At 52.0% G+C, this 23097-nt stretch overlaps 1 protein-coding gene across 3 annotated transcripts in view; it reads left to right on the forward strand.

Moving 5' to 3' along the window:
* Nucleotides 1-23097, forward strand: part of CMIP (c-Maf inducing protein) — a 273367-nt gene that overhangs the window by 177518 nt on the left and 72752 nt on the right. The window contains exon 1 of one of the 3 annotated variants that reach the window (XM_026447271.1): nt 8663-8717. The exons of the other annotated variants lie outside the window; for them this stretch is intronic. The gene's annotated coding sequence lies outside the window, so the exon portion shown is untranslated. Of the gene's footprint in view, nt 1-8662; nt 8718-23097 lie in introns of those variants that run through there. 3 annotated transcript variants of the gene reach the window in all.

Here is a 23097-nt window from a genome sequence, read left to right on the forward strand (position 1 = left end):
CCTATGGGGTGACTATTTTATGTGTGTGAGGGGGGTGTGGGGTGACTGTGTGTGTGTGTGTGTGTGGTGTGTGGGGGTGACTGTGTGTGTGGTGTATGTGTGTGGCCTATGGGGTGACTATTTTATGAATGTGTGTGTGTGTGTGGCCTGTGGGGTGACTATGTTATGTATGTGTGTGTGTGTGGTGTGTGGGGGTGACTGTGAGTGTGTGTGTGGTGTGTATGTGGCATATGGGTGACTATTTTATGAATGTGTGTGTGTGTGGAGGGGGGGCATATGGGGTGACTGTTTTCTGAATGTGTGGGTGTGGCCTGTGGGGTGACTATTTTATGAATGTGTGTGTGTGTGTGGCCTGTGGGGTGACTATTTTATGTGTGTGTGTGTGTGCGTGTGGTGTGTGGGGGTGACTGTGAGTGTGTGTGTGGTGTGTGTGGCATATAGGGTGACTTTGATGAATGTGTGTGTGTGGCATATGAGGTGACTATTTTATGAGTGTGTGTACGTGGCATGTGGAGTGACTGTTTTATATGTGTGTGAGTGTGTGTGTGGCCTGTGGGGAGACTGTGAGTGTGCTGGTTTGGAGTGTGTTTATTTGGGCCTCAGTTTTCTCCTCTGTGGAATGGGGATGATGCTGGCGTCTCGTTACTGGGCCGTGTGAGGATCGAAGGCTCTGTTGTTCGTGCAGCAGGCAGAAGGGATCCTGGTAGGAGCCCACGCGTGGGAGCCTCTCATGCGCCATCATCAGTGTGTCTCCGAGTGGGTCCGACATGGTGGGAGCAGCTGGCTCAGCCCCTCTCCCCGGCAGCCCCTTCCAGCCCCTGCTGGTGGTCCTGGCTGACTCATGGCCTGTGAGGGCTGGGGTGGGTGGGAAGCCCGCCCTCAGGATTGTCTCTGCCTGGGCCTGGCCATGGAGCATCCCCTGTGTCCAGCACTATGTGCCCCTGTGCTCCTTTGAGCCCGGAAGCAGTTCTGCAGGGTCCACATCCCTCCCCCATCTCATAGCGGAGGGGACTGAGAGTCCAAGGGGATACAGGATGAGGATAAAGGATGGTGCCAAAGCCACATGCCTCCCAGCGAGGGTCATGATCTCGCTTCCACCTCATGAGTGGCTGCGGCGCCTCGGGAATGAGTCTGTTCCATGTTCTGTGTTGGGAGCTGGCCCTGGGGGACCGCCACCCTCACAGTCCCCAGCACCAAGGCACAGTGCCTGGGGCTCAGAGAGGTGAAGCCCACCTGGCCGGAAGCCGAGGGCAGGGCCTGGGTCGTCTCCCCACCTGCTGCGCCCTCAGCGGGGCGGGATCCACCACCCACATCCCAGTGCAGGGGAAAGCCCCGGGGGACCAGGTCAGAATGACACAGGACCCTTGAGCTGATGCCTCCCCTGGCCCCTCACCGAGGGCCATGCTAGACGGTGGGATCCCTAGGAAAGCGGAAAGCCTGAGGCTCCGGACCAGGCCACCAGTGGGGGCTGTCACGCCTGGCTCTGACCTTCCTCCTGGAGCCCAGCTCCCCTAAGTCACCTCCTGGTCATGGCAGCCTCCCTGGAGAAGAGCCACTCCTAGTGTCCTAGAGATGTGGCCCCAGGCGCTCTCTCCACCAGGCTGCAAATTCCTTCCCAAGCTCACATCCCCCAAGTCTTCATCCAGCCCAAGCCAAGCCCCCAGTTGCACCCCAAGGCCTCAGCACAAGGCTGCAGCTGGTCCCCGAGCCATGATGCACACTTACTCCTGTGCCGGGCGTGTGCCAGTGCCTCACTTACTCAGCTTGGCGAATCCTCACAGCCCTGAGGAGGTGCCTGTTTCTCCTGTTCTCCCATTGTACAGATGTGGAAACTGAGGCTGAGGTTAAATCACTCACTCAAGGTCACACAGCTATTCAGTGGCTTACCTGAGATTTGAACAGAAGTCTGAGTGAGTCCAGAACCTGGGACTTTAGCCACGGGGAGTGTGGCTCCCCACTGCACCTGCACGCATGTACACAGACACACGCTCACACCTGATGTGCACTTGGGAGCAGCACCCTAGCTCCCACCTGTTCTCGTGGCACATCTGGGTAGAGCCTGGGTGTTTCTGGTGCCTGAGGCTTGCATGAGAGCTTTCCATTTTTCCCTAAGTCTCCCATCACCATTAGGATTATGTGAATTGGCTGGATGCAGTGGCTCACACCTATAATCCCAGCACTTTGGGAGGCTGAGGCAGGCAGATCACTTGAGGTCAGGAGTTCGAGACCAGCCTGGCCAACATGGTGAAACCCCGTCTCTACTAAAAATACAAAAATTAGCCGGGCTTGGTGGCTCAGGCCCGTAGTCCCAGCTACTCAGGAGGCTGAAGCATGAGAATCACTTGGACCTGGGAGGCAGAGGTTGCAGTGAGCCGAGATGGTGCCACTACACTCCAGCCTGGGCAACAGAGTGAAACTGTGCTAAAAAAAAAAAAAAAAAAAAAAAGAAGGGAATGTGAATTGACCTCTAACTGGGCAAACCCCTGTTTCTCGTGGAGAAGAGCTGATTGCCTCATCCTGTCTTGCACGACATCAGCACAGCCACTGTCAGACCACGTCTCCCTGGCCTGGTGTCAAACTCAGGACTGACCTGCTTCCACATCTTCCCCAAACACACTGGCCGCTGTGTCCCCTGACTTTAAACTTGAGGTTTGGAAGCCCAGATCTGACCTTGCCCCTGACTCCCTCGCTCCACAGCATCACTCTCATAGGTGGCGCCTGGCTGGGCCTGTCCCCTCTAGCCCAGCTCGTCCCTTGGTCTCGAGGGAAGACGTTGCCCTTGAACCCCACCCCACCTCGGTGTTGCCCATCTAACCCCGTCTTGGTCACCTTCCTCCCTCTCTGTCTCCTTTTCTACCTTTTTACGATCACATCAAGGTCAGTGCCCCCGGCTCCTGCCAGTTCTGACCTTGCAGTTCTCCTCCGAGGCTGCATCCATCTTCACGCGGCCATTTTGGCAGCTGTGGCCAGGCACATGGACAGTCCTGTGAGCCTCACCAAGTCATGGCAGCTCAGACGTCCCAGGGCCGTGCCACAGGTCCCAGGGGAGGCTTCCTAATGGCTGCATAATCGTCCACGAAGAGGCTGGTGCCCTTTACGAAAGGGCTCCTCTGTGGTCGCCATTTGGGTCGTTCCCAGCTTTCCTCAATTATAGATAATGCAGCCGTGACTGTCGCGTATCTCAGCTTTCACTTTATTTGAATTACTTGTTTAGGGCAGATTTCTAGAAGTGGTTACTGGGCCAGAGAGGAGGATATTTTTGGGTGGCTTTCACCACCTATTATCTCTTTGCTCCCAAAATAATACTTTCTACAGTGCTTCAGGGCCAGACCGCCCAGGTTCCAACCCTGATCCACCTCCTACTGGCTGTGTGACGCTGGACTAGTCACTTTCGTCTCTGGGCCTCTTGAATCAAATGAAACCAAGCTCACTGGGTTCTTACGGGGAGTAAATGGGTTCATAGCTGTTCAGTATTTAGAATAGCACCCGCCATGTGGTACCCACTCAGAACATTCATTCTTCTTCTCTGATGAACAAGGACACAGAGGGAAACAGGCTCTTGGTGCCGGAGGGTGCTAGGAGACAGGACTGCAGAAGACGGAGGCACATGTGTGGCACGCAGGCCACCAACTCGTGAGCCCAGGGTGGGCATCACCCATCAGCCACCACATGCTTTGCCCTGAGGCAGAGCTCTTCTCAGCATAGCCCCTGCCAGGCCACCCAGTTGACAGAGGCAGTGAAAGTGTCCTCCGTCCTGCGTGAGTGACTGCCCAGGCCTGTGGGGCGAGTGCTACTGGAGGCCGGGTCAGTGCCACTGGCTCTGACTGTGCCTCCGTAGGACTTGCTCATGGAAGCTTCCGTGGAGCTTCCAGGCAGGCACCGTGGGTCCATTCTTGGAGGGTCCTACCCTCCGAGAAGGAAGCAGAACAGGGGAGGGGGCGAGGATGGGCGGGAGTCAGCCTCAGTCCTCTTCCAGGCCCAGCCACCTGCCTGCTTCATCCAGGTTGAAAAGGCAGGAATTCTATCCAGATTAATTTCTGGCACTCAGTCAAAGAGGGCTTTGTGACCTCTTAAGAGGGGATCAAAGGGATTCAGTGGGGAACTGTGAAAGGAGGGGCATTCCCCAGAGGCAGGGGGCCCAGCCCACTCCAAGACTGCAGGAGGGGCCCTCAGCAGGAGGTGCGGCTGGTGAGCAAGCAAAGGCCTTCAAGGCCCCTACGGAGGGGAATCGAGTCCAGCCCAGCAGCCTCTTTGTGCACGTGTTCAATCCGAATGGGGAAACCTTTTCGGGCCAGGCTGCCGGTCCCTTGCGAGGGCCACAGTCACCAGCGTCTCCCAGCCACAGCCCAAGCCCCACAGTGGGTCATCAGGGACCCCATAACTAGTAACCAGGGCTGCTTCAGGGATTGAAACTGACAAGTGACAGAGGGCCAAGAGCCTTGGGAAGGAGAGCCCATGCCCTTGAGGGCTTTCATTACAGCAGAGGGAGAGAAAAACAATTATTAGGCACCTACTAGGGTCAGGAGCTCTGCTGGGGGCTTTTCTATGTGTTATCTTGTGAAATCTTCTCAAAATTTGGTTAGGCCTGTCTTGAAGGAGGAGCTGAGTAAGCAGAGAGGCCTGTCCGGGATCACACAGCTAGAGACAGGCAGGGCTGGGAATTGAACCCAGGGGACGGGACGATAGGTCTTTTGTCCTCTTCCGTTCGAGCCCACAGAGCTGCCACTTTGCCCAGCTGGAGCTGTCTTTGGAAGAGACACAGGACGTTTTTGAAATAAACTTCTCATTGAAGGATAAAATACATCTAGAAAAGTGTACATATCAAAAAGAGTTGCCATTCACCTGGGCCCCGCCTCCCCACCGTGGGCAGCCACTGCTATCCTGACTTCTAGCAGCGTAGATGAGCTTCGCATATACTTGAGCTTTATCTAAATGGACTCAGACACTCTGAACTCTTTTGAGACTGGCTTCTTGTGATTTATCTGTGTTGTGTGTAGCAACAATTTGTCCATTCACTTTGCTGGGTGGTGTTCTGTTGTGTGCTTAGACTCTGTTAACTTGTTCGTTCTCTGGATAGGTCTTTCCAGTTTAGGGCTGTTACGAATGGGCCATTGTAAACGCTCTAGTGTACATCTTTTGGTGAGTGTGTGTCCACGGTCCTGTTGAGTGTATGCTTGGGGGCTGAATTGTCATTCACTGACGCTGCCCTGCAGTTTTGCAAAGTGGTTGCACCAGTGTATGCTTGCACCAGCAGTGTGCAAGAGCCCTAAGACGCAAGACATTTAAAAACTGGCATTTATTAAGTTTTTTAGAATCCCGAAAAGGACAAAGAGAACTAAGAAAAGTCCCCCTATCCATAAATCTCTCTTAACCTCTTTTAAATTTAAAAAAATCAAGCTATTATGTACATGTAACAAAATGTAATGCCCTGACTGTTGAGTGTGAGGGAGTTCGGACTGTTGTATTCACCTGAGTAACCGCCGCCTGTATCTCCATCACCCAGAAAATCTCCTCACGCCCCTTACCAGCCAGCTCCTTGTCCTGCCAGACATCCTCTGCGAACGTTTAAGAAAAATAAAATGCGTGTGCATAGGTGGTAGTCCTAAAAAGTATAGAAAGGTATAAAATGAAAAGTTGGCCTCCACTCCTTCAAGTCCATTTTCCCCCAGGCAGTCACTGTTAGCGGCTGCACGGGGCTTGTCAGAAAGTGCTTATGAATATTCCTTTGTAAACACCACACAGATTTTATCATACACGCTGTTCCATTCCATACTCCTCAATATATGTTGCAGCGGTGTCCTGCAGTAGCACACAAATCCATGCCATTTTCTTTTCCAGTTTCATAGTCTTCTCTTCAGGCAGAGTTTAAGGTGGATGGAACTTTAGATCCTTTAGGAAAATGCTGTCATACACATAGGGAGACTGAGTTTCTGACGGGAAGGAGAGGTTTGTTGAGCATCTACTATCCACAGGCCAGTGGCAGTACAAGGTGGTTTGCTGCCCAGGCTTCGCTGCCCCCGAACCCGGAAGCCCAGAAGTACACCCCAGGGACCAGGGTGGAGTGAGCTGCCCCTGGCTGCAGAGCTGGGAAGTGGAGGTGCCAGGTTTGCACCATGTGCCTGGGTCACCGAGCCTTCCCTTGCACTCTCCTGTCCGTGGCCAGGGCTTCCTCAGCTCTACATAAGGGCCAGCCTTGGGCTTTGGGACGTTCAAGACCCCCCACCCCCACCTTCTGTGTAAAGGTCTTTCCTGAGCCTCAGAAATGATGCATTACAGCGGCTTCCCAAACTACCAAGGAAGAAGTGGCGTTTGTGGGTTGTCATCGTTTCTTCTGGGCAAGGAAGGGGGGACCCGAGCGTTCGTGTGTCATCCAGCGCAGGCTTTGATGAGGCTGATGAGTCATCGAGCCATACAAGGAAGTTTTTCATGTAAACGGTTTGTGGGTGAACTTGTTTTTTGCCCTTTAAGGCAGAATTTTATGTTTTTCTTTTTCTCGCCCTTTGAAGACAAGTTTTTAAAACATAAACGGGAGGTAGCGTCTTGATGAGCAAGATCTTTTGTTCCACGGGCGTCTGCAGTGGGTCGCTTTCGCCGCCAGTGGTGGGCAGTGGAGGCGTCTGAGCTGGGATGCTAATCTGCACTCGTGGCACACGGTGTCCACCCTGGAAGAGGGAGGTGGCCTGCCGTTCTTTTGTCGGCCTCCAGGGCTCCCACCTGCTGGCCTGTTGGCTCAGAGACGAGGCCAAACAGAGACTCTAAAAAGAGCAGTGCTTGTCCCCACAGAGGAATTAGGCCCTTGCTCCACCGGGGGATGATCAGAAAATACCCAGCGCGACAGCCGGCTAAGTCTGGAAGGGAAGGTGTTTGGGAGAGAGGCTAATTGACCGCGAGATGATGCCAGAACAACTAGGGCCCTGGGGGCTGTTGCCCACATTCTGCTCCCCGGAGCACCCTGCTGCACTCTCAGAACTAACAGACTATTTCGCGGAAACCCTTGAGAGGGACAGAGACCCCCTTTCGGAGAAACTGAGGTCACTCCTAATGGAGCCTGCTGGCACGTGGCAGCAGAAGGCCAGGGTGGTTTGTTTCCAGCGGGAGCTGGCACATGCTTGGACCATTCCATTTGGAAGACTGGGCTGAACCTGACCTCTGTCCAGGAGTACAGGGACCTTAGAAAGCACACCCCAGAGATCAGGGGCCAGCCTGACACCAGCTGGGGGCAGAAACAGACTCAGGCAGACCATTCATCATGTCTGTTGACTTTTGAGACTTCAAGTCTGCAACCAGTCTTCCATCCAAGAGGGTTCTTATCATCCTAGGCGTCCTGGCCACTGCAGACCTGGGGATTTTGAACCAGTAGCTCAGTGGTTTTCAGAGTGAAGTCCCAAGACCGGCAGTATCTGCATCACCTGGGAACTCTCTAGAAATGCCAGTCTTCAGTTTCACAAACTCTGAGGTGGCAGGATGAGAGCAGCAAATTATTTTAACACATCCTCCGGGGGACTGTGAGGCACTCCAGCGTTTGAGAACCACTGCGGTAGTGTGAAGAAAGGGGAAAGAACAATAAACCTCTACTGAGGGCCTACTGTTTTCTCTCTGCTTTATCTTCATTATTTTCTTTTTTTTTTTTTGAGACGGAGTCTGACTCTGCCCCTAGGCTGGAGTGCAGTGGCGCGATCTCAGCTTGCTGCAAGCTCCGCCTCCCGGGTTCACGCCATTCTCCTGCCTCAGCCTCCCGAGTAGCTGGGACTACAGGCGCCCGCCACCTCGACCGGCCAGTTTTTTTGTATTTTTAGTAGAGACAGGGTTTCACTGTGTTAGCCAGGATGGTCTCAATCTCCTGACCTCGTGATCCGCCCGTCTCGGCCTCCCAAAGTGCTGGGATTACAGGCGTGAGCCACCGCGCCCGGCTATCTTCATTATTTTCTTCAGGCTGCGCAGTGTCCCTGGGTTTTATATCTCCATTGTATGGACACGAGTCTAACTCTCAGATTAACCTTCTCGTGCATCCAAGCCGGAATTCAGACCCAGAGTCAGAAGCCTCCTTCTGTAACCATTTCACCTTCTTACTGGGTTTCTCACAGCCTGAGATCAAGCATGGATGACTAAACGTGTCCATAGCTTTTGGGTCACTCTGCCAGAATCCCCTCCGTTTGTGCAGGTCACTTAGAATTCACTGTGGTGAACACCATCGAACTCACGCTCCTAGGACGTTGGGCTTCTCTGGGTGAGTAGAGTCCTCTGCACAAGGGGGAGCCGCCTCCCCAGGGAAGGCAGAAATGCGCCTTCTCCTATATTCAATCATGACAGCATTACCTGGCTTGAAACTCACATTAGAGACTTACTGAACATTAATTTATTAAAGAACAGGATCCTTCTCCAGGATTCTCATAAATTAAGGCCCTTTGTAGCAGGCACCGGTGACTCCCACCCAGAGGAGGCAGCCGGGAAGGATGGAGGCTTCCAAACAAAGCCGTGAACAGATCAGATGTCCTTTGAAGTGCTGCAAGCACTAGATAAAGTTCTTAGTAAAACAAACAACAGAGGCCCCCATAGAGATGCTGCTGTCTTGAGACCTGGCAAGGGAAATCCTTATTTGGGACAGAGAGAGTTCCCTTTATCGGGCCCAAAGGAAACAGCCTGTGGTGTCCCTCACTGTATTTCAGAAGGGCCTGGGGCTGCCCGCCTCCCACACCACAGAGGAGGAGCAGGCTCTGGTACAGTATTTGCAATTTTTATGTATTTGGTGGGTTGCAATTAATCAGGGTTGTTTTCTGCAAATGCCCTGAAAATGCCACCTTATATTAATGATTAATAAGAGGTGTTCCCCACCCCCACCCTCTAGTCTTTATTGGGTGCAAATTCCTCTTTCACTCTGGGGCTGGCCTTGGTCAAGAGGGGAGGGCCAGTTACCGAGGTTCAGGAGGCCAAGCTGGTGGCTCTGTCAGAAAGACCCTGAGAAGGATCGGCACACAGAGCAGAGTCGGGGAAGGATTTGGTTGGCTTCATTTTACTTTTTTGAAGGTACATCCTACCTCTGCTTAGTGACCCTTGAAGTGGGGAAAAGCACACAGACTGGGAAAATCGATACAAATTGATCTGGAGTAACACCCACCAGGTGTTAGGAGGGAAAAGCCAGATGCAGACGTAAGTATTGTGCAATGCCATTTGTGTAAAATGAAATGAGGACCCCACAAAACCTGTCTGGATTGGGTTGGTGCAAAAGTAATTGCAGTTTTTGCCGTTGAAAGTCTGTTGCCAGACAAATATATAATATATATTTGTATTTGATTAAACGTGAACGTGGAGAAAGAGATGAAATGATAGACGTCAAGGGTCTGCAAATGGTCTGGCCCAGCGCCTGTTTTTATAAATAAGGGGTTTTCAGGGTGGCGGGGACAGCTCTGCCCATTTGGGGGAGGGGGACACAGCTCTGCCCATTCCTGCTGTGGTGTTACGCTGGCGGCAACAGAGATGGCATGACCCGCAGAGCCTAGACTATTATTATCTGGCTCTTAGGAAAATGGTTTCTGGACCCCGATATATAACATGGTCTCAAATTTTCGGAGCTCACATGGTGAGCATGGAGTTAGCGTGGATTCAGGGGGTGGCGGGAGGGAGGGCAGAGGTGAGGTTAAAAATAAGAAAGCCAGCATGTATGATGCAGCTGAAACTTATGTGCATTTTTACATTGGGCTGGGTGTGTGTGTGAGTGTGTGTGTTTAACTGGGTTGTGGGTGTGTGTGCGTGCACACGCGTGCACCGTGATACAAGTGTGCGGGCCGTGAGCTCTCCATGCTTTAATTCTTGTCCTCTGTATTATTCTGAATTTTTCAAAGAACATGCATTTCAAAACTCGGATTATCCATCTACTAGACCACTGAAAAGTCAAAAGTAGTAAGATCTCAGATGCCTTCCAGTTCTCTTTGAGAATATCAGATTCCGACCAGGCATGGTGGCTCATGCCTGTAATCCCAGCACTTTGGGAGGCTGAGGCAGGCGGCTCACCTGAGGTCAGGAGTTCAAGACCAGCCTGGTCAATGTGGTGAAGCCCCATCTCTACTAATAATACAAATTAGCTGGGTGTGGTGGCAGGCACCTGTAATCCCAGCTACTAGGGAGGCTGAGGCATGAGAATCGCTTGAACCCGGGGGCAGAGGTTGCAATGAGCCAAGATTGCGCCACTGCATTCCAACCTGGGTGACAGAGTGAAACTTTGTCTCAAAAAAAAAAAAAACAATATGGGATTCAGACCAATTTAAGAAATCTGGGGAAGGATACAATACCACGACCATGATCCCAATTTCTGAAATCTTTGAAGAGTTTTTTCCTTTATTTCTCTTTGAATGTACAACACATGAATGGCTTCCTGCAATAATTTGAAACATTGCAGATAAAGCTGAGCCCTACCCGTTGGTCCTCCCCCAAGCCACTTCCTTCTCCAAAGAAGACAGCTGTCACCAGCCGGACTTGGTCCTCACCCTCCATCCCCCTGAAGCCCCGTGAATTAGATCATATATATGTGCACGTCAGCATAGATTTATACATGTATTTGCTTCTGTACGTAACAGCGTGTCGTGCAGATGGAATCCATGGCAGATCTTGTAACCCTTCTTCCTTCTTTTTAACTGCTTTGTGTGTGTTGTTGCACTGTGGGGACCACGGTGTACACACTTCTCTTTTAATGGACATTTAGGGGGTTTCTGGTCACCTTTTTTTTTTTTTTTTTGGTGAGACGGAGTTTCACTCTTGTCACCCAGGCTAGAGTGCAATGGCGCAATCTTGGCCCACTGCAACCTCTGCCTCCTGGGTTCAAGCAATTCTCCTGCCTCAGCCTCCCAAGTAGCTGCGATTACAGGTGCGTGCCACCATGCCCAGCTAATTTTTTTTTTGCAGTTTTAGTAGAGATGGGGTTTCACCATGTTGACCAAGCTAATGAAGTGGGGACCCAACCATCTACAGACCTGACAGGCACAGGGTCTGCAGCTACCAGTTCTTAGGAACAAAAACATAAGGGAGGTCTCAAACTACTGACCTCAGGTGATCTGCTTGCCTCAGCCACCCAAAGTGCTGGGGTTACAGTTGTGAGCCACTGCGCCCAGCTAGTCACCTTTATTTTTTTTAAAGACATTAACTGTCTTTAGTCAGTGTCCTACTGAACTCAATAGGTGTCGTTTATCAAGCCTGAAATGTGACATTTAATTCTTCCAACAGCTCCAGGATGCAAATGCTACTATTATCCCCATTTTACAGATGAGGAAACTAAGGTTCAGAGAGGTGATATAGTTTGCCTAAGGCCGCACAGCTCATAAGGAGCAGAAAAGAAATTCAAGTGTAGATCTGCCTGACTCTCTTTTGTGGTGATGCACATGTCTGCGAGCAAAAACACGGCTTGCTTGAGCCTCTGAGCTCCCAGGAGTGTGCAGGCTGGTGGGGGAGGCAGCTGGCCCATAGGTCATAGAGTGAGCAGAGACTGGTGAGGGAGTAAGTGCTGGCATGCTGAGCATGGGGCTGGGACCTGCCAATGTCCCTGCAGAGCTGCGATCAGAGCGGGAGACCGTGCAGCCCCTCCCCAGGGCACTGGTGATGGCATTTGGTAGCAGCTGGGGCTGGGCCACTGTGGAGGCAAAGGCCGGAGCGGACAGGGAAGCCTGGAATTTCCCTGCCGTGGTGTTTCCGGTGGGGTCAGTGTCCCAGGGCTCCCGTGAAACAGCACACACTTCTCTCTCCAGTTCTGCAGGGCCGTGCACCCTCCGGGGGTTCCTTCCAAGTCTTACCTCTTGTAGGTTTGGGTGGCTCCAGGGATTCCTTGGTGTCTAGGCCTGTTCAGGCTGCTATAACAAAATACCCTCTAAACTGGGTGGCTTCTAAGCAACAGAAATGCGTTTCTCCGGGATCTGAAAGACAGAAGTCCACCGTCAAGGTAGATTGGTGAGGGCTCGCCTCCTGCGTCACAGAGGATGCCTTCTCGCCGAGTCTCACACGGGAAGGGGCGAGGGAGCTCCCTCGGGCCTGTTTTCTAAGGGCACTGACCCCATTCGTGAGGGCTGCACCCTCATGACCTAAGCACCTCCCTGAGGCCCCATGTCCTAACACGCCCACACTGGGGATTAGGTTTCAACAGTGAATTTTGTGAAGATACATTCAGACCCTAGCACTTGACTTGGCTTGTGGCCGCCTCACTGCAGTGTCTGCCTGCGTGGTCACATGGCCTGTGCCTCCTCTGTCTGTCCTTTGTATCCTTTCTGGGGACCCTTGTCACTGAATTCAGGACCCACGTTATACCGTGGGTCCAACGTGATCTCCCCATCTCAAGATCCCAAACTTGGGACGTTGCATTCACAGATGGCAGGGGTTTGTTGTGGACATACCTTCTCTGGGGCCACGTGTCACCTCATGACCCAGGCAAGAGTTTCCCTCTCTTAGGGAACGTGTCTCCGGGCACAGCCCTCCCCCCAGGGCGTCTTGACACATGCACGGGCAGGAGAAGATCCCACAGCTCTCGGCCCACCCCCGCCTGCACGGGACTCTCCGAGGGGACGGTGCCTGGGATTTGATTAGGGAACACTGAGAAACTGGCCCGTCCTCATCACAGCCAGAGCATAACATGCCCGAGGTGACTCTCCTTATTGTCCCTTCTGTCACCTCTCATCCCTCCCCTTGTCCTCCTCTCCCCCGTCTCCCTCCTCCTTGGAGGGCTTCTGCCTGCACAGGAGAATGTTTTCCCCTCTCCCTCCTTCTACAGCCTGTTCAGAATCTTAACTTTAAAACCGCTGAACTGGGTGTTCCTGCCCCAGTTCAGCCTCCTGTGGGAACGAGGGAGGTGCCTCCTGTCCGCACAGCCTCGGGTCAGCCTCAGAGCAGGGAACCCAGGAGGACGGGAGGGGCGGTCTGGCTGTGTTGAGTTTTAGAATTCTGAAAGAGGGGCGTCAGTTCTAGTCCATGAGGAAATGCACTTCGCCAGGCCCACCCCACACCTGGCCTACCCGTGCAGGCTGGTTTTCCACTGCACTCAGGTTTCCTGGAGAAACAGCCCCCGCTGGGGTTAGGGCCACGTGAAGACCAGAGAGCCTTTCCAGAATGCCAAGGGCGAGTCCAGGATTGTTCCTGTGTGTGCGGCTCAGTCCCTTCAAGGACCAGAGCTCAGGACCAGGGGGTGACCCTGAGCCAGAGTCCTGGTTCCTACAGGCCGGCTGTGACCTGGGGTGGGTTACCTTTTCCTCTGTGTGTTGTGGTCCTCGAGTCTGTAGCATGGGGGTCCCACCTGTTGACCCCTAGCTGTGCCACATTCAGATCACCTGGAGATCTTAAATATTCTCTTGTTTAGTGCGGTGAAATATGCATGAGGCATCATTTGAAGTATGATTAGGTGGCAGTTCAGTGGTTCATTCACGTTGCTGTGCTGCCATCACCACCATCTGACTCCAGAACTTTCTCCTCTTCCCAGATGGAAACTCTGTCCCTATTACCCCCTCCCCCAGCCCCTGGCATCCACCATTCTGCTTTCTGTCTCTTAAGAATTTGTCTACTCTAGGGGCCCCCATATGCGTGGAATCACGTAAGATTTGGCCTTTGGTGGCTGCCTTATCTCAGCCTCATGTCCCAGGGTTCATTCAGAGTGTGGCGTGCATCAGGATTTCCTTCCTTTTTAAGGCAGAATAATGCTGCAGTGAATGGGTAGACCACACCTTATGTCTCTCTTTATCCATTGGTGGACCTGGGTTGCCGCTGCCTTTTGGCTGTTATGAATGACGCTGCTATGAATATGGGTGTGCAAGTGTACTTTTAAATATACCGGCGCTCAAAAAAGTCCTGATGCGTAGGTTCCGCCCACACCCAACACCAGTCTGATGGGATTGGCCTGGGGTTGGACTCCGTTCTTGGAATTCTAAGCCCCTCAGGGGGTTTTAATGTGTAGCCAGGGTCAAGAACTCTGTCTGACAGAGTCATCTGGGGCACACATCAGCACGGGGCCCAGTACATAGGAAGCCCTGGGCTGTTGGCTGGCCTGATGGTGGCTGCTGGTGTCGGCTGATGTGCGACTTTGTGTGAGAGGACAGCTCAGGGCCGGAATCCTCCCCGACAGCTCCTCTTTGCCAGGGACCCTGTGCGAGCCCCATGCTGACGTCCCTGCCTGAATTCTCCTGGAAGTTCCTCCCGTAGCCTCCCGGGTCCCCAGGTGGCTCCCTCTGACCTCACTGATGATGCAGGTGCCCAGATGTGCTGTGTCTGACACAGGGCAGGGCCAGGGCTTATGCAATCGGGTAATGGGCTGGGGGCGGGCCTTAGGGTAAAAGTCAGCTTTTCCGTCCCCTGATGCAGCAAGAACAGGAGAGGAATCAGGCCCCCGCAATGCCCCAGGGAAAGAAAACCCAACCAGTTCCAAACACAGCTCACACCTTCCCAACCGTAGTTGCAGAGGGCCCTGCTGCCCTCTGTGAAATGAGGGGCTGGATGGCTCAGCTCGAATCACTGCAGTAAGATGGCAGAGTGACTGGGACCAGGCGTCCTGGGGTCAGTCCTTGCTTGCTCCTTATAGATGTCTGGGCTTCCAGCAGCTGCTGTGACAAATTTCCATAAATTGTGTTGCTTAAAGCCATAAATATTTGTTCTCATACAATTCTGGGGCCAGATGTCCAAAATCAAGGTGTCAGCAGGGCCACATTGCTTCTGAGACTCTAGGGGAGGGTCTTTTCCTGGCCTCGCCCAGCTTCTGATGGTCTCCAGCAATCCTTGATGCGCCTTGGCATCCAGGCTCTGCCTCCATACATGGAGGTCTCTCTGGAGCGTGTGTGTGTGTGTGTGTGTGTGTGTGTGCGCGCACATGGCCTTTTTATAACGACGCCAGTCATTGGATTTAGGGCCAACTCGAATCCAGTGTGACCTCATCTTAACTTGATTATGTCTGCAAAGACCCCATTTCCAAAGAAAGTCATAGTCACAGATACTGGGCTTAGGACTTGGGCATATGTTTTGGGCAGACACAGACAACACCAGCTGTGTGACCTGGGCAAGGTATGAGTCCCTCCTCTCCTCTGCAGCATGTCCACCATGAAATGAGGCGTGTAGGTGATAACCTTGCTGCTTAGAGGGCTCAGAAACATGTCTCACCTGGAAGCTGCTTAAATGCAGATTCCCAGGCCTTGCCCAGCTCTACTGAGCTGGAATCTGCATGGTAACCAGACCCCCAGGCAATTCCTGTCCACATGAATGTTTGAGAGTTGCAGGGTAGGTGAAAGGATTTGGTGCAGGGCCTGGCCTAAAGCAGCACCTGACGCATGTTAGCCATCAATGCCAATTTTCATTCTCCCCACTGCCTGTTCTACCTGCAACAAACACCGAGAGCACCTTCCCTGGGTGGCTGCAGTCACCATCCAACATATCGAAGGAACAGGTGACACGTCATCCCTGCCCCTAAGGAGCTCCTAGCTCAGCGAGGAAAACAGCTACATAGAATTTTTTTTTAATGTGCTCAAACACATCCACGTGATGATTGGATTTTGCCCACAGCGCAGCTGGCCTGAAGAGCCAGGTAGGATGTGGTACTCAGCTGGGAGCCTGACAACAAGGCCAGCTCATCTCCTCAACAACCAGGCACGTGGTTACCTAGGCAACCAGCCGATGCCGCAGAGACAGTGGCGCAGGATGCCCGCCTGAGTTCCCACTGTTTGTTTCCTTGGAAGCAGCATTGACCACTGGAGGCCACCACTGGTGGGCACTTGGGGCTGAGTGCCTAGGTGCCCAGGGGCACTCAGTGCCCAGGCGTTTTCCCCTCTTGCAAACAAATTGCCCATCTCCCCCGGAGCCAGCTTTTCAGGCAGGTGCCCACTGGGCACCCAACTACACCAGTCTGCAACTGCTGCTGGGAAGCCGAGGAGGTAAGGCTCAACTCTCTGATTTAAAGGCAGCAGAAGCATTGATCAAGGCGTAGAAAGTGCTCAGGTTTGCCTCTCAGAGTAGCATGATGGCCAGGTGCTCAGGATCCAGAGCTAGACCTGGATCCCAATTCTGCCTGGCTCTTAGTAAATGCATGACTTACCTCTCTCAGCCTCGATGTTCTCATCTGTAAAATGGGACTTATATTATACCACTCACCTCATTGAGTGGCTGGGATGATTTAAAATGTATTTATACAAAGTGCTTAGCACAGGACCTGGCCTGGAGTGCCCTCCAGAAGCGATGGCTTTTCCACTATCTTGTCACTCGTCATTCATCACAACCCAGTATGCATGGTTGTTGTTCTCGGAAAATGTCAGCACTTGATGCGCAGTAGCCATTATGACTGTAATGAGTAGTTTCGTTAGAATGTTCTGTGCCCTGCCTCACCCTTCAGCCAGACTGGGAGTGTGCAGGGGCTGGTTTGTCTTATCTCTGTATCATTTCCCCCACTCCCCGCCCCTCCATAGAGACAGTGCCCCACTCAGAGTAGGCGTCCCTCCACCCACCTAGAAAACATGAGTCCTGAAAGGTAAGCATTGCTTAATTCATCTTTGAATTAGTTGGACCAGCAAGTAACAGAGTTCAGTAATTCTGTGGGGTAAATCGGGGTCCCCTAAAAGACCCCTTACACCCTGTGCTGTCCTGTGGCAAAACTTAAACTGATTCAGTGCAGTTGAGGCACAGGGGCAGGGCAAAAAGCAACAATATATGTGCATAGCAGCACTATTTGTGATAGCCTACGGTGGAGACAACCCAAGAGTTCATCAGTGGATTAACAAAGAAATTACACTATATCCGCCGGGTACGGTGGCTCACCCGAGGTCAGGAGTTTGAGACCCCCAGCCTGGACAACATGGCGAAACCCTGTCTCTACTAAAAATGTAAAAATTAGCCAGGAGTGGTGGCGGGTGCCTGTAGTCCCAGCTACTTGGGAGGCTGAGGCAGGAGAATTGCTTGAACCTGGGAGGCAGAGTTTGCAGTGAGTTGGGATTGCACCACTGCACTCCAGCCTGGGTGACAGAGCGAGTCTCCATCTCGAGAAACAAAGAAAGAAAAAGAGAGAGAGAGAGAGAGAGAGACAGAAAGACAGAGAGAGGAAGGAAGAGAAATAAATTGCAGCATCTCCATGCAGTGAACTGCTAGTCATGGAAAGGGGTGAAGCACTGACAGCTGCCACAGCTGGATGAACCTTGTTATGCTAAGTGAACAAAAGGCCACATCGTGTGTGATGTATGTGCAGTGGAAGACACATTTTAACCCACAACGGTTTTGGCAGACATGGTTCCACCCACAACACCAGCAGTGTGACGTGTGCAAGGTGTGAACCCCTCCTCTCCTCTGTCACACGTCCACCTAGTAGAGGAGAGGAAGTGAGGCATATGGGTGAGAACCTTGCTGCTTAGAGGGCTCGGGGACATCTGTCTCACCTGGAAGCTGCTTAATGCAGATTCCCAGGCCTCATCGTGGTCACAAAAGGACACATAGTATATGATTCCATATATATGCAGTGTTCAGAATAGGGGAATCCAGGGACAGAAAGCAGATTGGTGGTTGCCCAGGGGATGGGGGAGAGTATAATAGGAAGTAACAGCTTAAAAAGGTTTCCTTGAAAGTGATGGAAAAGTTTTGGAAATAGTGGTGGTGGTTACACAACAGTGTGCTAAATGCCACTGAACTATTCACTGTAAAAGGGTTAATGGTGGCCGGGTGCAGTGGCTCACGCCTGTAATCCCAGCACTTTAGGAGGCCAAGGTGGCGGATCATCTGAGGTCAGGAGTTCGAGACCAGCCTGGCCAACATGGTGTGAAATGCCATCTCTACTGAAAATACAAAAATCAGCCGGGTGTGGTGGCAGGCGCCTGTAGTCCCAGCTACTCCGGAGGCTGAGGCAGGAGAATCGCTTGAACCCAGGAGGCAGAACTGGCAGTGAGCCGAGATCATGCCACTGCCTGGGTGACAGAGCGAGATTCCGTCTCAAAAAGTAAATAAATAAATAAAGTAAATGGTTAATTTTATGGTATGTGAATTTTTCCTCAATGAAGTAAATCTATATGTATGTGTGTATAGTGATGGCAGTCCCCTGGTCCCTCAGAGAGCCTGGTTTCTCGGACCAGAGTGATGGGCTGTGACTGGTAAAGCCCCTGTGTGATTCCCAGAGGCACTGGGGTTGTCCCTACCATGCCTGGGGCAAGAAAAGAATCCCAATCAGAGAGAAAAAAAATAGTATTCAATCTAATCCCAGAAGCACCGTTGACCCTAAAGCTCTGACCTATAACAAAAACAAACAAAACACACATTTACAGTATTTCTTTAAGAATGAGATTTTGGGGGTGTCACTTTCTAGTGAAGTGTAGTATCTTCTCGTCGTTTTATACTCCACAATTAGATCACAGATGCCCTCCAGTCATCGTGGTCCTGGCGCCCATGTGTTTCCCTGGAAATGTGCACAGATAATTGGAACAGTGCTGCCTCCTTCCCTGGGAAATTGTAGCCAAAGCACCAAGGCTGATTTCGTGACGTGGATTGTGTGGGCTAGCAGGCTTGGGGAATGAGGCCAGGGCGCTGTGTTTGACCCAGAGTGTCTCTGTGGGGGGTGCACCAGCAGGGAGCTGAGAGGTTGTGAGCTGGTTTTAGGTGATGGTGAAGACTTGGCGGCCAGAAGCGCAGTTTGGGGGTAACACTCATGAGGCCTGCGTTATATCTGAAGGTAGCATGACAGTCTCTGATGCTCACAGGATTAAAGGGAAGCTATTCTGGAGGACTCGAGAAGGCCAACAATGCTACCTTGCAAGTGTCCAGTCCTCCCGGAAGCCGTGGCTTGCTGGAGATAGCAAATTATTTCCTACACGCTTAGCATCTGCAGCCATAGCGAGTCTTGAATCAGGGAAGCCAGAGAAGATAACCAGCCAGTCGTTCTCCCTGGGTGTGCAAGGCACAACTGGGGACATTGCACCTTGGTAGACCTTTTGAGAAAATTCCAAGGTGGGGTCCCAGTGAGATGGGGGCTTGGAGAGGGGAGTCTCCCATGAGAGGAGGTAGGCACGGCCCTTTCCTCTGGCCGAACGCAGTGCCACACACATACTAGACCTCAGCAATGACGGGAAGAGGCAAACATGCATGCTCCTGGCGCCCCGGGGGCGTGGTGACAGGGACACCAAGGCTTTAGGATAGCACTGCCCGACAGAGCATTCTGTGATGATGAAAACGTTCTCTATCTGCGCCATTACAGTCACCACTAGACACAGCTGGCTACTGAGTCCAGTTATGAGTATTATCGAATAATGTTACGATGCGATCGAGGTGCTGGATTTGTGGTTGTATTTCATTTTAATGAAGTTCAGTGTGAGTAGTCACCTGCGGCTTGTAGCTTCTGGACTAGGCAGCTCAGCTCTAGGACCTGCACTGGAAAAAGTTTTCAAAACCGGGCTGGCTCCTCCCTGGCTCATGTTTCCCTGTGGGGTCCTCCTCCACTCTGCAGTTCCATGGGTGCGCCCATGCAGCGTCCTCCCTTCACGACAGGTGGTGGGGAGCATGCGTGCTTGTGTGTGTACGCGCGCGAGCCCCAGAGGCTGCGGCGAGCAGCAGAGCAGCAGCCCCTGCCTGGCGCGACGTGCTTCCAGTGCATTCTTAGTCACTCCTCTCCTGGCAAGGGGCACGTTCCTGCTGACGACTTGTCTCCCGTGGAGGAGCAACAGGCTCTGCTTTCCCTGGCCTGAGAACCCTGGCGTATGTGCTTGCCTCTGCCGGGAGAACAGTTGCCACAGTGATGGCAAGTGTTGCCCAGGTAACGTCCCTTCCTTGACAAGCAGAGAGGGTGAGGACAGCGCTGGAGTGGCCGACTCTGCCAGACGGGAAGCAGGAGGCTCTACCTGCTGTCTCTGCTTGCTGCTGGCTGGTGGGGCTTGGGCTCGGATGTGGGGAGCCCTCCTGAGTTCTGCCTCCCCGGACTACTCCTTTACAGAACTTGGTAGGTGATAACAATCAGAGCTGCTGCTTAGCCAGGAACTGAGCTAAGTGTTTTATGTATTATCTCATGGAATAGTCACAGCAAGCCTTTGACAGTAGTTATTCTTATGCTGATTTGCAGACAAGGAAACTGATGCAAGTAATAGACTGTAAGTTTCATGAGCACCGGGGCTTGTCTGCTTTGTTCACCACAGTTATCCTTAGTACTGAACGTAGTGCTTGGCACATCTTAGTAGATCTTCATGGATGATTGGATGGAATGGTGAATAGAGGGATGACTGAGTGATGGAAGTATGGATGGTAGATGGGTGATGAATGGATGGTGAGGTGGGTGATAATGGATGGTGAGGTGGGTGAAGGATGGATGGGTGGGCGGGTGGATAGTTGGGTGGGTGGATCGTTGGGTGGGTAGGTGAATGGTTGGTTGGATAAGTAGATGGATGAATGAATGAGTAGATGGATTAGTGGGTGGGTGCATGGGTGGGTGGGTGGGTGGATGGATGGATGGATGGTGAGTGGATGGATGGGTGGGTAGATAGATGGATGAAGGGATGGATGGGTGGTTGGGCAGGTGGATGGATGTGTGGGTGAACGGTAGGTAGGTGGGTGGATGATGGATGGGTGGATGGATGAAGTAGAGCTTAGATTTGATATGGAGACTGCTCGTGAAGCCTATCCTCTTTGCCGCTGAGCCATACTGCCTTTGGTTTTATCTGATGACTGCCTCCCTAGGATAACATTCTTTAAAAAAGGCTTTATTGAAATAGAATCCACATACCATAAAATTCACCCACTGTGAGTATACAATTCAGTGATTTTAGTAAATTTATTGAAGTTGTACAACTGCCACCACAATTAAATTTTAGAACATTTCCACCATCTTGAAAGATGCCCTGATGCTTGTTTGCAGTCTCATTCCCGTTCCGTGCCCCAGGCAATGAATGTTCCACTTTCTGTCTCTATAAAATTGCCTTTTCTAGACATTTCACATAAGAGAAATCATACAATATGTCTTTTGTGTCTGGTTTCTTTCCCTTAGCGTAGTGGTTATGAGGTGCATCCGTCTTGCAGCGTATGGGTAATTCAATTCTTTTTATTGCCAAATACTGTTTGGTTGAATGGCTATACCACATTTTGTTTATCCATTCATCAGTTGTTGAATTTAAGCTGTTTCTGTGAAGAATGCTGCTATGGACATTCTTGGGCGTGTCTTTGGAGTTTGTTTCTCTTTCTCTTGGGTAGATTTCTAGGAACAAAATTGCTGGGTCGTATGATAAATTTATGTATAATGTTTTAAGACACTTTCAAATGATTTTCCACGGTGGCTGTACTGGTTTACCTTCCCACCAGCAACACACAAGATTCCCAGTTTCTCCACACCTTTGCCAGCACTTGGCATTGTCTGTCTTTTTCTATTACAGCCATGCTCATAGGGCGAAGTGGTATCTCTTCATGGTTTTAGCTTGCGTTTTCCTGAGGGCTAATGACGTTGAGCGTCTTTTTTTGCACGCTTACTCCTAGGCTGGAGTTTGACTTTTAAAGCCAGAGCTTGGCAAACTTTTTTCTGTAAAGGGCCAGATAGCAAATATTTGGAGCTTTGTGGGCCACATTCGATTTCTGTTGCATCTTCTGTGTTTATTTTCCGTCATAACTCCTACAGTTTATGAGAGCATTCTTGGTTTCATCAAACAAAAACAGGCAGGAGGCTGGGTTTCACCCGCATGCTGTAGTTCACCAACCCTGCTCTAAGTCAGCCCCTTTCAGTGAAAACACCAGGTCATGTGCCCAGCCACAGAACAGTTCCAAGGCCCCTGTGTACTTCCCACTTCAGAGGAATCCAGTGGCCTGTGGGGTCCATGCTAGACAAACCACCAGGCCACCCACCCCACCTGGCAAAGTGCGCTCAGCAGGAAGACCATATTGCAAAGCTGAGGGCCAGCCTCCAGGGAGCCTGGAGCGGGGATTCCGGAGGCGTCCCTGTCCCAGCTCCACCATGATTCATCACCTGATGAGCTCATCAGAGTTCCTGGGATGAGGCATGCTAATTTGTCACCTAGGGAGGGGGGACAGGGCCCTGTTGATCCTGGACAAGTCTCCCTCATCCCTGTGACCACCCTGACCTGGGGCTCAGAGCCTCTTCTAGGAACAGGGGCCTGCCTGCAGCCCGCACCCACAACGCTGTAGCCCACCCTCTCCCTGCCATTTCCACCACCACCCGGTTACCTGGCCTCCACTCTCAGAGCCTCATGGGCTTGTTTCTGGATCTTGTTCCTATGCCACCAAGCATGCTTGACACCTCCTTCAGGATCTCTTGGCAAGTCTGATATCCTCTCCACCCGACCCTGCTGGCCCTCACTGATGTAATGGAAAGAGCTTTGCAGTGGCCAGAGCCAGTTTTCACTCCTGAATTGTCCCTTTCTAGCTGCTTCACCTCTCGGGGCCATGATAGGCTTCTGTGCACAGAGAAACCAACAGTCCTCTGGCAAAAGCTGCAGCTGGCCACCCCCTCAGCATCACGTGAGGGCTGCAGGCTGCTCACCATGAACACCTGTGACCCTGCGCGAGTGCATGCTTTTTGCTGGCTCTGGGATCACTCTGGCCTGGGCACAGGGCAGTCAGAAGCCCTGAAGAGTTGGCCTGGCGTGGTGGCTCTCGCCTGTAATCCCACCACTTTGGGAGGCCGAGGTGGGCGGGTCTTGAGATCAGGAGTTCAAGACCAGCCTGGCCAACATGGTGAACCCCATCTCTACTAAAAATACAAAAATTAGCTGATCATGGTGGTGCACACCTATAATCCCAGTTACTTTGGAGGCTGAGGCAGGAGAATCACTTGAACCCGGGAGCTGGGAGATGTCAGTGAGCCGAGATCCCACCACTACACTCCAGCCTGAGTGACAGAACAAGACTGTCTCAGAAAAAAAAAAAAAAAAAAAAAAAAAATCCCTGAGGAGTTTAGGGAACTGATGGACAAATGGCCGGCTCCTTCACTCTTTAGGACCGTCAGCTGTGAGTGTGATCTGCACTGTCCCCTAGAGCCCCCAGCAGGAGTGAGCCCTCATTGCCCATATCATGTGCTTGACAATGCCCCGTTTATTGATCGTCTTCTCTTCCCTGTCTCACTTCCCCACTCTCCCCACCAGTATTTCCTGCCAGTCCCTCTCAAATCAGTAAGCCATTTGCGCTCAGTCCCTT

This window comes from Piliocolobus tephrosceles, chromosome 17, assembly GCF_002776525.5.
Source record: "Piliocolobus tephrosceles isolate RC106 chromosome 17, ASM277652v3, whole genome shotgun sequence".
Taxonomy (NCBI): Eukaryota; Metazoa; Chordata; class Mammalia; order Primates; family Cercopithecidae; genus Piliocolobus; species Piliocolobus tephrosceles.